Source organism: Taeniopygia guttata, chromosome 1A (assembly GCF_048771995.1).
Source record: "Taeniopygia guttata chromosome 1A, bTaeGut7.mat, whole genome shotgun sequence".
Lineage (NCBI taxonomy): Eukaryota > Metazoa > Chordata > Aves > Passeriformes > Estrildidae > Taeniopygia > Taeniopygia guttata.
The window spans coordinates 39888442-39901623 of NC_133025.1; the positions used below are offsets into that span (position 1 = coordinate 39888442).

General features: G+C 35.9%; 1 long non-coding RNA gene across 5 annotated transcripts in view; it reads right to left on the minus strand.

Annotated features, from left to right (window-relative positions):
• Positions 1 to 13182, minus strand: part of LOC115492053 (uncharacterized) — a 177879-nt gene that overhangs the window by 22173 nt on the left and 142524 nt on the right. For all 5 annotated transcript variants that reach the window (XR_012053456.1, XR_012053455.1, XR_012053454.1 and 2 more), the window contains exon 4: positions 3313 to 3373. This is a non-coding gene — a long non-coding RNA (uncharacterized lncRNA). The remainder of the gene's footprint in view (positions 1 to 3312; positions 3374 to 13182) is intronic.

Below are 13182 nucleotides of genomic sequence, written 5' to 3' on the forward strand. Positions count from 1 at the left end.
CCAGCTGGGAATTTGAGATAGGGAAAAGGTGGTACACTATTGTCTGAGTGTTATCTCAGACCTAGGGCAAGGTTAACCAGCTGGGGGAGAAGAATCTATTACTGATAATGGACATAAAGAATGCACAATTTATGGGTCACAAGGAAAGAAAACTCAGCAACTGTGCTGAAAATAGCTTGGACTGGGGAAGAGGGAAGAGCAAGGGGAGGTAGTGACCGACTCACAGTCTACTGACTGAAGAGAAAGGCTGGGCATGGGATTAATTAGCATTAGAAGCAGGTGAATAATTTAACCAACAAAATAAGAGAACAGCGTAGCCAATGAGCATTAATTCATTTTTTTGCTAGCATGTGTAAATTGGGAAAATTTTGAACATTGGGACCCCCACCACAGAGAAGTCCATACTAGAGAAGAGCCAAAAGAATTCTGCTGGATGTATGGGTGGTGACTCTCTTCTGCTTGATATCTCAAGCTCTCTCTCTCTATCTCTCACCTCCCATCCCCTTTTCTATTTCTTATCTCTCCCTCACATTTATTGTTAAATAAGATCCATGTCATTGACTTCAGTATATGGTCTTGTTTGCACCTTGATTTGGGCATCTCTCACTAATCAAATCTTATCACTGGGCCATATGACCTCAAAGAAGCCTTGATTCTACCCACATAAATGGGGAAAACCCCACAAACTGAGAGGTTTTGTATTTGTAGGAAGAGTGCTATTCACAGAGCTTTTGTTCCTGCTCTTGTAGTTTGCAAAGAGCAGAAGCCACTCTTTATTTTACATATATTTTGGCTTTATTTTTTTATGAAACTATCAGTTTAATAAACAATGTGGAGAGCTGCTTGAAATTTAATATCTTGTCAGCTTTTGATGTAGATATCAGCAGTTACATATTATTATTTATACAGTTTAACAGAAAATAGCTATTTATCTTCTACAAACAAATCACTGAAGCCTTAATAAAAGCATTCAAGATTTTAGTATAAATTTCATAAAAATTATGCAGACAATTTATGAGAGGGGTGAAACTCCGAGAGAGAGAGAACACATGCCTCTTATACATCCTTTATTATCCTGATAATCTTTGACATATTTTTTAAAAATTATATTTCTTGATTCCTACATAGTGTATTTTTATCATTACAGAAAGTAGCGTTTGATGTTTGATGTTTGGAGACAGCAACACCTAGATCTTTAAATGTATAAACAGATATATAGGTCAAATATTAAAAGAATATTGCTTCATAACTCAGATATTTAAAGACAAAGTGAGGAAAGAAAATATTATTCCTCATGTACCAAAATTAATTAAAATTTCAAAATTTTACACTCGTTTGAGACTTTCACTGTCTGTCTTTGATTATTTGGTAATTTGTCCATAACATAATATAACTACAAAAGGAACAAGAATGTCAAGGGATTTTGAAAAGTAACTTTGTGACCTTGAATGAAGAGGATTTCTCCATAACAAGGACTGAAGACAGGGCTGAGATTAAAAGGTAAACTAATGTTTGAGGAATCATGAGTAAACAAACTAAATTTGGTTAAACCTATTTTTTTTTTTTAATTCACAAAGTAGTGTTGAAAATTGCTAATGTCCAAAGCTAATGTTATAAAAATAAATTTGTCAAGGATATTATCATTACCACTTATATGAATCCAACAAATAGATGTGATGTGGACAAAAAATGAGATATTTTCAAGCCATTGCCATGTAAACGGAAATCTGACACATAACTAAACACAGACTGCAGTGACAGAACCATGTTCAACAATAAGAGATGAAAATTAAGACCAAGGCCACCAGTATTACCAAATTTTATATGGTTTGGGTAATTTATGAGCGCTAGTAAGCCAGTCCTACTCCAGTATCAATACCTTTCACTCCAAGCCTAATTACTTGAGACAAACTTTGGGAAAAGTGAACGGAGGTCTTTACCAGGAGCTCCTGCTGAGGACTTTTCCCTCTCTGGGATGAATGTGATGTAGAAGCCTTTTTCCACAACACTGTTGGGTTCTGCCTGAGTCTCCCTCTATACATTTCCTTCACACAGGCTGCTTCCTACACATCTCTTACCTCAAAGGTTGGAATAGTTCCCCCCAATCTCAGAGAAAGCAAAAGGATACTGTTTGTTTTGCAGTCGTCTTGTCTGGGCTTTGCCGCACCTTCTCCATAAGGTATTCACAGGTTTTTAGCTGAAATAGGCAGGGTGACAGGCACTTGGCAGAGGGACAGCAGTTAAAGTAAGGTAAAAAAGGTCAAGCCCAGTTAAGTCCTGAGCACCTGCACTCAGGAGCTCAAATGACTATAGAAAACCTGTGACTATTGCCAGTAATGACAAAATAACATTCACTGGGGCTACAGACAAATTATCACACTTTTAAAAATTACTTTATTGGAACTCTGGTTGATTCACTTTGAATAAAGACATAGAAGTTATTATCAGCCCATATTTTGATATAGTTTAAATTACAGTTTAAGTTATATGGGAACATCACAATTAACAGTAGAGACTTGAAACCCAAGAAATAAAATTAAAGCACACTTTCATTCTAAATGTGAAGGAACCATGAAGAGATTTAAAATCATTTGTGTAAGAACTTTCATTAAAATCCTTATTTAATAGCATTAAAAGTCTTCTTTTCCTGTCCATCCAGAACAGATCTAATAGTTAATATTCTCAACTGTGCTAAATGCTATTAGGAGGGAAGAACACCTAAGTATTCAAATTGCTTTTCTGGGGGAGAAGTTTTACCACTCCACTGAGGCCAAGTGGAAACCTACCATAACTTACTGTGATTTTGTCAAGTGGATACTATCTCCATGGAAAGCAATAGATTTAGAAAGATGGAGAGGAACTTTTCAGTGGAGTGGAAGCCAGGCTGATTAAAGATAAAATAATTACAACAGAATCTGAATCTGAGATTGATTCATGACACTGATGAAAAACATCTAATATACAAGGTCAAAAAATACATCTGAAAATAACTAAGATGCATCAATTCTAGAAAGTGATTGACTTGAAATGGCAATATTAATAACTTTGTATCTGCCTTAAAAAAAAATTAATTACATAATGGATTCCATCATAGCCAGCATAAATTTACATTTTGAAAAAACAAAAAGATGTTACATTTTAGTGTGTTACACTTTAAATACCAAGGTGCCTATTTCTTCCTCTTTTGATTCAGCTATTGAAAATAAAGCTACTTATTTAAATATAAATCAGTGGAAAAGATCAGACAATAAATCCTTTTTTGAGGTCCTAAATATTTCCATACTTGGAATATAGGAAGCAAATATCACTCACCTAAGCAGATTTTCAATAGTCATTTTAGACACATAGCACCCAATCTGGTCTTCAGCTGTTGCTGCAAAAAGACAAGTCTATGTAAGTCACACTTGTGCAGAAAACTCAGACATTCTTCAGGTGTCTAAATTGGTTCTAGAGAGCTACTTTTAAGTAGGTGAATTGTCATTTATATGTTTAGGCCAGATACACAGGATAAGTCAAATATAGTTGTGTCTGAAAATATGAATTTACTTCCATGTGTTTTAAAAGGTCCCTGGGCTACTACTCTTGATGTAGGTGTGTACAACAAATCTTTTTATTGATGTCCTTTAGCAGATTGAGATCTTATGTCCTATAGATCATCCTGAAGAGATGCAGTTTTAGTGACCATTCAAGAACTCCTGTAGGGTATTGCAATGTGTATCTAATGGGGATGTTATATTTTGAGTCTATCTATGAAAGATTCACTATGGGTCCTATGAAAAATTCATTACATTTTATGCATTTGTAAAATTGGGACACAAGAAAACCCCAAACCAACCAAACACAAGAAGAAACAACCAAGCAGGAAAAAAAACCAAAACAAAATCCCAAGCCTCCCCAGACTCATTACCATATGATTATCAAAACCCACATTATAATTGAAATGCAATGGTTCAAGATGAGAGAAATTCACAGTTTTTGGGGAATCTTTTTGGCTAGCAAAACCTTTTTAACAAAGAATGTGAAAAATTATTCGCACTTTTTTTAAAGTGAAAGTATTTCCATTGTTAATGTCTCTGAATCAAAGGTAACGTATGTATATAATTTACTATAATCTAATTAGGCAAGCATTTAAAGTATTCAAGGCAAATTTAGAATGCTACTATAACTCAATGGCAGATACACTTCTTGTCATTTAATACAAATATTAAATTGTTCTTAGTTTAACAACAGAGGAGCACGTACAAGTGATTTTTCATAAAAAAAATGAAGTCTTCAGATCTCACTGGTGAGAGTATATCTATAAACTACAGTCTACTTGAAGTTTGAGGGGTTTTATAACTTTTTTCTTTATGCAAAACACTCCTTTTTTCATCCTAGACTGAGTCAAGGTAAACAGGATGCAGGAAGCTTTATTAGCCTGTGGAACCCCTGTTGCTGAAACAGCACATACAGAGAAAGACAGCATTTCAGCAACCTAGCAAGATATTTTGAATGAAACTTGCCCAAAAAAATATCAGGGGACCCTGTAGTAATGCTTACAGCTATAGCTTGGGTGTAAAACCTTTTCCTGTGTGTTTAAAGGTAAACTGTAAGAGAAGCCAAGAATAGTCCTCTGTACTTTCTGCTTAAGTGAATACAAAAGAATACAGATGTGCAGAATATAAAACCTTTCTAGACACAAGAAACAGGGGCAAATATTTGTCAGGGCCTTGAGTGAACAGAGAAGCCTTAATTTCTCTGAGCACTCCAAACCTTGCTCATGGTCCCAGGAGCCCCATTTCAGCTCAGCTCTGAGCAGAGGCATTGCTGTCTCCAGCCCAGAGGTGATCATTGCATCAGCCACAATCCTGGCTCCAGCTCCTGCTCATTGGACTCCCAGTTTGGACCCTGGAGGAATGACGGACTTGATTCATCCCTTCACCCTTTCTGGGGCTGTCATTAAACACTATTGCCAGCCCCTAACTCTGCTGGCAGGGCTCAGGCCCTGTGGGGCCCCGTTCTGATAGCGGAGGCACAACCTGTGCACCCGTGTTTTCTGCCTCATTTCCCTCTTGAAGTAGACCTGCATACAAGGATTAGGAGAAAACTGTATAAATAGTCTGATATCCTAAACTGTTGTTTATTGCCAACACTTTGTTCTTATATTTGGCTGATGCAACACTTTGCTGGTAATTATGCATATGCAGCAGAATCAAGGGTGTCACAAGATCTCTGAAAAACCGCTCACACATTTTTGTCCCTTGTCTGCTGTGACTCCCAGGGATGTCATTATAACCTGTGTAACAGGCAGAGGGGTGACTGTGCAGAGTAGTAGGACCAGAGCTTTAAACTTACAAGCCTATCACACCAGCTGAAGCACGATGTGCAGACATCAGCAATTCCAGTTTATGCACAGAATCATGACCCTAACTTTGAAAAAAAAGCAATTCTGTTGTGTCAGTCAGAAGTAGAGATACACAATTAACTCAACAAATTCAATCAAAGGAGAAAACTGGGACAATTACTGCACTTAAATGAGCCAATGTAAGTCATGAGTTTGTCTTAGGCCTGATGAAAACTTGCTTCCATAAGGTCTTTCACTGAGATTTTAATGAACAACAGGTTGTGGTTAGATGCATAGACATTCAGTTAATGAAAAGTAAAATTGCTAAAATATCAAAATTTAGTAATGAAAACATAATTTCTACAGATAAAAATATACTTGAACAATTTAACATTGGTTGTTGGAAACCTATTATCTTTTATCTTGATCATTAGACCTGCTTTACATATTTCAGTCATATCCAGATTTTTGTACTGTAACAAAGTATCATAGACTCTTTCAGCATGTGAATGATTTGCTTATGCCTTTTTGATGAGAATAAAGTTCAAACATGTAATAGTTGACCAGTGGGAGGTATTTAAAAATTCATAAAGAGTTACAACTAGCTGGGAGGCCCTCTCCATTTGCTTCTTGACATAATAGGAAAAATGTTGTTATATATATTTTTATTCTGTATGTATCTCCACTGATCTTTATGACCCGCTCTCCTGTTGCATAAAATTAATAGGGTTAGAAACAACACTTAAAAACATCCACTGGTAAATCCTATACATATCAATAGTAAATACAGATTGCTTACGGTTAAAGGTGACCTCTAAAAGTCATCTAGTCTGATCATCCACTCTCCACCGTTAATGTCTTGGTTTATATTCTATTTCTAAACTTTGATTTAATCAAAACTATCAAGGAGTCTAGTATATTCCACAGGGTTTGCATCCAAACAGCCTCTTATACATACAAGATCAAGATTCCTCTACCCTAGTAAGTTCTATAACTAATGTGACACTTCTAGTCCTAGTTGTATTTGGAGAGGTGCTTGGTTCTGAGGACCCAATTAAAGCTGTTATCTTAAGACATTTCAACCCTAAAACTCAGGGAAAAAAAAGTTTGATGGTGCTTTGGGTCCATTTTTGATTTTTTAAGATTTATACATTACTCCTATTTTGGCAAGTGTTCTGAGCAGTAATGGAAAGATTGGGAATAACATGCAAATTTCAAATATCAAGGGACAGGCCTGGAATAGATGCTTTGCTTATGGTTCCTGAGCAATTGCCAAAGATAATATGTTATGGATTTCTCAAGCCAAAAAAAGAAAGAGGACAGTGGGAAGTGGCATGTTACAGAGTAAATTAGTGTGAGAGATGGTTTCTGCTTGAATGCTAGTTTCAGGGATACCTTGAGTCCCTGAACTCTAGGCATAGCATGAATACACACAGAAGTAAAATTGCTGAAAACCACTTAAGCAGAATTGTTGATTTAATGGAAAAGCAGCCTACATGGTTATAAAGAAAACAAGCACAGAATTTAACTTTTGGGCATTTTGCCTCACCATACTTGCAATGTACTAAGCCAGAGAGAATTTTAGGAAAGAATCAGACATGTTATTTTGTTCTTAATTTTCTTCAAAAAAAGGAGGCAGAAAGATTTCTATTGTCATGTATATCCAATGGGCTGTTTTCTTTAGCCATCTGTTGTACATAAAATGGCATTTTGCACTTCCTCTGTATGCAAGAATTTGTGGTAAAGTCTCCTTGCTATGTTCCTCTATGAATGAATTAGAAGCATTTTTAGAGTAGGCTGATGATCCACAAACCTCCAGAGTGGTAACAACCATAGTATCTAATCAATTCCCATCACTGGGGTGCTTACCTGTATCCAAGACCAAATAAATTCAGACTGAAAGAGGGTAAATGTATATATACATCCTGTGGCAGTAAACTAGTGCACATAAGGGGGGAAAAAAAAAATCACATTTTTGAATCAAATTCCACTGCCCATATCTATCAAGGATCTTCCTTTTTTTTCCAGTAAGTTTGTAGTATATGTACTGAACCAATTGCAAGTTATTTTTTTATTGAAAACCGAGTAGCTTTTCTTTGAACATACAGATAGTCCTATTACAAGGGAATATTTTCAGGGGAGCAGTTTGGGAGACTACTACAAAATTTAGTAATGTCAGTTAAAGTCCCACCATTGATGATGACAGACTTTGGAACAGGTTCTTATCATCTTAATTAATAAAATGCTAAAATATTGGGGGGAAAGAAGTTTTTTTTTTAAGAATTTGGACCAAATGAAAGATTTTTGAAAGTTTTAAGTTTCCCTGCTTTCAGATTTGGCTTTCCCTCCTCTCTCCTCCTGAAAGTAGGCTGGACCAAAATTTGGAGCTTCTGGCAATCTTAAAACACACAGTTTGTCATTGAAATACATCCTTCTGGACACTTTAGTAACAATGAAACTGCAAAAATATCCTTTTTAGTGGAAGAGAATTTTTTTTCAGTGGAGACAGAGGCAGGTATACAGTCAGTTTTTGCTCTTTGAGTAAACCTTTTAAAAACCCAAGTGTTACGGTGAGCTCCTGGACACCCTTTTGTCCCCCCTTTCCTAGGGCCTCTGTGGCTCTGATCATGATAACCCCTGAATCCTCCCTCCTGCCCCAACGGGGTTGGCGGGGAGCCAGGAGTGCCCACCCTGTCCAAAACCTATATAGACCCCTGAAACTTCCTGCTCTTCCTCTTTTGCCCCGCTCTCCATGGACACCACAGAATAAAGAGAGCTGTTCCAACACCCTGGGGTAAGGAGCCTCTTCTGAATACCTTTCCCTCTCCATGCTATTTCCTCCCCCCACAGCCCCATATCTCTGAGCTAGTCGGATTCATTCGGGGGGCTGCGTGGAGGGGGGGAAAACCAATAGAAATAACACCCAAGCGCTTGTGATTATTTAAATGCCATGAAAGCTTCTTCCCTGCACATGCTGTCAAAACCAAATGACCCTCCAAATGAACCAATCTACTGCATGTTTAAACAAAGGCCCCAAAAGTAACACATTTGCCTGAAACACATTTTCAAGCAACCCCACTCAGAGTCAATCAGACTGTCATGTTGAGAAAATTTTCAGAAAATGAGAAGTGTATCTATCTAAATACAGCTATTATTTCTCAAAGGCATCCATAATAAGATTTTATATGCCTTTTTGTCTTTACTGATTTTAACAGTGTTTGGAGGCTATTTTTTAAAGTGCAACTGTAACTGTACTTATAAAGATCAAAAAAGCAGAACATATATTTGTTCTTAGATGGTATTTGGCCTTTTTGGCCAAAATAATTAGATAGTCAACATTAAAAACATCTTGGTAAAAGTCTAGAAGCATATAGAAATACTAGATATTGCTTACCATTCAAGATCCTTTATTAACCAACAGAAATTACATTATGCTTCCTGAAGTGCTATTAAAGTAAAAGACATAGTCAACTTTTCTGGATAAATTTTTCTACATCAGAATTCTAATATTGAAATTTCCCTAGTCAGGCAACTAGGGTGACTAATAATTGAGATGCCTATCTATCTTCAGGCTTTTTTTTTTATCTCATAAGCTGTCTCTCTCAAAAATATCAGTATGAAAGATGCTTTCTAATGGAAAGAATTTGACAACTACTTTAAATTAAACTTTAACTAAATTTGTCCTTTTTATGTGGTTTAAATACAATATTCATAAAATAATTATTCAAGTAAAGTTTTTAAAATAATTGTAAAAACATAGAATGTGCAGAAAGCATTTTAACAAAGCAGTCTCTCATAGTAACAGACATTAATATATGAAGTCTGTAAGTTTCATTTAACCCCATTTAAACCACTTGTCTTTCACACTATCTTTGAAAAGTATTTCAGCAAAAGTTACAGTGATGTTACTTTGTTAAAACTATAAACCTACCAAAATCCATTTTTTTTTTGTACTTTCTGATATACCATGTCTTGCTGGGCTTTCAATTTTGACTGAGTTGTTTGTTGTAACCCTAACATTAACTTTTACTTTGGAAAGTTTAATTCTTTTATGCAAAGAAAATAATCTCCACTGGGAGAGGCAGTAGTGCAATGCAATGAAAACCTGAATTTTCATTCCGATAATTTAATTGCATCTACAGATCCAGCTAAAAGTGAACCCTCAGTGGAATAAATGAATCTGTTTTTTTTATTAGACCTACTTAATTATATTAGACCTACTTACTTGGAGTTGAGGGGTGGACATATATTTTCATTGGACTTTTGATCTGGATTTAGAAATTTTTGAAAACATTTGTAATGCCAGATAACAGGCTCAGTCTATCAGCTTATTAATACAATACAGGAGGCACTTTAGAAAATTGTTATATCTCTATTTTTGGAGTGCAGTGCCATTACTTATATCAGATTGCATATCACTTGTATAAAAGGTGATTGAAAACATCTAAACTAATATTAATCTGATTGAAGTACCTTCTCAGGTTTGGTAAAATGGCTCTGATCTCAAATAAGTCTGTGGCACAGACTCTTTTTTGTAAAATTGTTTTTGGTTTTTTTTTAATTTTTCAGGTAACAGACATTAGTGAGCAGCATGTCACAACATCAGGAGTAACTAACTCTAAGTAAAAAAAGTTACAGCAGAAACACCACCCAAGAATACATAAACAGGTGATCTTTATTTTATCCCATTAAAAATATTTTATCCCATTCATGTGGGTGAATATCAACATAATTGTTTAATATGACTAAGGAAAGCCTAGAGATAAAATGGTTCCACTGGTGAAAATTACATTGTCTTTAATCATTAAGTGAAATATATTTCATTCATTTTTACACAAATCTAAGATATTTTGAAAATTGGCAATGCAGACCAGTTCATGTTTAGGAAAGGAACCCTGCCTGAAGGCAGCTCTATATTTATTAGATTATTTGCTATATGTTGAAATTGCTGGTTGCTTGAGAGTGGAAAAGGTGGGCTATGGAGTAGCTCTGGAGCTACTTCATACAGCTCTGTACATTCTGCCTCAGGGTGTGTGTACACTGCAGGACAAAGGGCTTGAGTTTAATCCAACTGAAGCTGCTCAGGAACTGGAGAAAGTGTAAGAAAGTAACATAATTAAGCATATTTCTGGGAATCAGATCATTAGTGCTGCCTTCAGATGGAGTCAATCGGCCCAGCCACTAACTACCAGGCTAATCCTGTTTTACTGTGGCCCACAGTTGTACCCATATCCTTAACTTCCCTGGGTAAATATGCTAGTTGAGCAGGTAATCTTTAACATAACACTGAATTTGTGCAGTAGAGACATGGCCAAAAGAGAGATTTTAAGAAAAAATTATAATCTATGTTTTATAGCTAAAAGTGAATTAAAGAGCTAACTAAATGTCCTGGGATTAAGGAACACAATTTTTTTCTTTTTCAAGGAAATATTACTCGTATAAAGTAGCTCATGCCACCAAAGTCTCAGCAGTGGGACAAGTTAGGAAAGTGAATTTCTTTTAAAGATATGAAGTACCAGTTATTATATCAAATGCTTATTTTCACTAAAATGAAGTGAAAAAGCTGAGACATTTGAGATAAAGGAATAAATCTGTGCTGAGTTTACACCAAAACACCTCCAATAATCATGTAAATTAAGGGAACTAGGCCCATGCAGTAACATTACTCAAAAAAGAAGAGGTTATTTACGTCCATGTGATGTTGTGAGATCCCACCTGGAGTACTGTGTACAGTTTCGGTGCTTCTATCAGAAGGACATGGAACTGTTGGAACAAGTCCAGAGGAGGCCCACAAAGTTGAAAAGTGGGCTGAAGGACCTTCTCTATGACAGGCTAAGGAAGGTGGGGCTGCTCAGCCCAGACAAGAGAAGGTTGCATGGATACCTCATAGCAACATTCCAGTACCTGAAGAAGCTTAGAGAGAGGATTCCCCAGAGAGGGGATTCCTTGTCAGGAAGTGTAGTCATAGGATAAGGATTAATGGGTACAAATATAAAGAGGGAAAATTAAAGTTAGATATTAAGAAAAAATATTTTACTGTGAGGGTGGTGAGACACTTGAACAGGTTGCCCAGGAAGGCTGCAGATGCCCCACCCCTGGCAGTGATTAAAGCCAGTTTGGATAAGGCCTGGTCTAGTGGGAGGTTTCACTGCCCGTGGCAGGGGGTTGGAACTACGTGATCTTTAAGGTCCCTTCCAACTCATAGCACTTTAGGATTCTATGATCCCACAGATCTGTTCTCAGTTCTACATGAAAGAAGCACTATTGATAATTATTTTAAACAGTAGTGCAAAATGACTGTCAGTCATTGTAAAGTCTCTTGAAGCTTTTAATCTTTCCAGTTTTTGTCTGGCATGGACACTTGTTTGTTTTAATTGAGATGCTCTCCTTCCCTATCAGAGCACTTTCCTCATACCTGTCTTTTTCTTAATGTTTTTATAATCCCCATAAACTAAAAAAAGGTGAAGGAATAAAAATAAAACCCCCTCCTAAACTCTATTTCTCCTCTGGTCTTTAATTAGGTAAGGAAGAATTTTTTAAAATTTCATTTATATGATATGTGCTATAAGTTTGTATCTTTACATTAATGATAAGTCCCTTTTGGCATTTTTCTCCTAGTGAAATATCCAACTTGGTGGGAAATAGCCCACTGAGGATCCCAATCCATCTTGTATTAATAGGATTTCAAACTTTATGGTTGATACTGTTTTCTTAGATTTCTGAAGGAGCTTTCAGGTAAATCTTACTGGCAGCAGATTGTTGCATAAAGTGTAGATAAGCACTGTAAAGAGACAGTACTCAGAAACCATAGGTTGTTTAGATCTTATATCAACATACAGTATATGACCAGTTACATCTCAAGCTGTAAGTAAAGACCATTTTCAAAAAAAATCATTTCTTTCAGCTACTTTTTTAACAGAGGTGGAGTAGGATAAAATCCACTTGTACTACTAAATAGGAATATGGAAGATGTATGTTGTGACCCATTTGAAACTTCACGAATGTGGTGAGGTCAACAAACTTGATTTTTGCCATAACTGTACCATGAGGGAGAGTCTTCAATCATCTTACTGGACACCAATGATGACTTAAGTGAGAACAGCCATTTACCATTGTTAGAGACTAATTGTACTATTTTGATCGATGTGTAACTCTCAGTAATTAAATTCTTCGAGGCTGTGGCTCAAAGAGAATCAAAGGTGTGCTGGATACCTTTGCAGTGTTTCTACATTATGTAGCTTTACAGGAGAACGAAGTGATCTGCAGAAAGACTGATTTGATCAGGACTTAGAAGAAATGGAATTAAAAGGGAAGGAAAAGAGGGGAGGAGAAGGCCATGATGACACAAGTCTGAAATACAATAGATATATAAGTAAGTGTATGAATAAAGTATTCCTGAATTCTCCTGTCTGCCATAAAGTGCTGATGTACAATAGTTCACAAATTTAAAAGCTTCCAATATTTGAAAAAAATAAGGATAACAGACCATTTGTAATTCTTCAGAAGGACATAGTAATAGATAGCCATAAGTCCAAGTCCAAGTAGCACAATTCACAAATTTTATTCCCTGGCTTACATTCTTTTTATGATTTTTGACTGATTTACTTAATTATCAATAATAAATTAAAAAAATCCATTCTTTGGAGCATGGGCGTGGTGCAATTGTAGTCTGTAGGCTTTTGAAATTGTAGTCTGTTGTTTATTAAAGGTAATTTTAAAATAATTTTTTTTATCTGTTATCTTGGATTTGTTTTAGATCATAAAACACTTGATAAATGTTTGGAGTTATTTCTAAAAAAAATGGAAAGTCACAAAGCAATAGCATTCTCATTACAACAAATTGATAACAGTGGTCAAGC